The sequence below is a fragment of the Lolium rigidum genome, chromosome 5, assembly GCF_022539505.1.
Source record: "Lolium rigidum isolate FL_2022 chromosome 5, APGP_CSIRO_Lrig_0.1, whole genome shotgun sequence".
Lineage (NCBI taxonomy): Eukaryota > Viridiplantae > Streptophyta > Magnoliopsida > Poales > Poaceae > Lolium > Lolium rigidum.
The window spans coordinates 225948886-225950210 of NC_061512.1; positions in this window are offsets into that span (position 1 = coordinate 225948886).

Sequence of the window (1325 nt, forward strand, 5' to 3'; positions counted from 1 at the left end):
TTCCAAGGAACCCTAGAGAGCAAGTTTCTTGATGAATACAAGGGAGAACAAGATTTGGCTCAGTAGAACGGTAGATCAGGGCCTCCTCTAACTTTTTCCCGGAGGGATTTGAGTTTGAGTGGAGGAGGAGGGAGATCTGAGGCTTGTGGTGTTTCTATCAATGGAGTATGAGAGAGAGAGCTCAAGAATAGCTTGTAGTGTAGTGCCTAACTGTTCAGAGGTAGGAGAACGAGTATTTATAGTGTCACTTGAAATCTGGCCGTTGCAACTTGTCCACCTCAACATTTCTTAGAGGAACCTGGTCAACCGGGCCTGGGACCGGGCCACCCGGTGTATGGGCCGGTCAGACCGGGCCAGGGGCCGGACCGTTCGGTCCAGACCAGACCTGGTGCCGAGTCGTGACCGGGGCCAAACTTGTCGCGCAGTACATGGCCCTCGGCTGCCACCAGTGTTGAAGCCGGTCCGGACCGGGGCGCCCGGTCCAGAGCCCGGTCTGGCTGGGCGTGGGATCGGACGACGCCGGTCCAAACCGGACGAAGGGAAAAGTCCCCTGGGCTGTGCCCGGTGTGCACCGGTCCAGGGGCCGGTCGGCGCCGGGCTGGCCGGTGCCACGGCCGATCTGACCGGGCCGGTGACCGGCCTGTTGCTGAGGAGATCTTTTTTCATTTTTGACGAAGTGGGGGGTCTCTTTTTTCCTTCTTGTTCCATTGATACACCATTATGCCTATTTGGCTAATACCTGGGAATAATCTCATAGACATGTATTAGTCCAATTACTCTAGCAACGGTGTCATTGTTACCAAAATAATGGATAAGGGTAAAATACCCTTACAATCTCCCCATTTTTGGTATACGATGACAAACCGAGCTAGAGTCACATATAGATATTATGATAAGCTAAAACCTTGATTCCATATAAGATATTAAGACAACTCCACCATAATGTGTGCACTTGGAGAATTTGCGTTTGAATGCGAAGTGCACCATTTGTGGAATATGAGAAGCCCCACAATATCTTTAAGAAACAATCATGGTATGGATATGTATTGTAGGATAACGTAGCATAGAAAACAAAAAATTTCCTACCGCGAACACGCAATCCAAGCCAAGATGCAATCTAGAAGACGGTAGCAACGAGGGGGTATCGAGTCTCACCCTTGAAGAGATTCCAAAGCCTACAAGATGAGGCTCTTGTTGCTGCGGTAGACGTTCACTTGTCGCTTGCAAAAGCGCGTAGAAGATCTTGATCACGATCGGTTCCGGCGCCACGAACGGGCAGCACCTCCGTACTCGGTCACACGTTCGGTTGTTGATGAAGACGACGT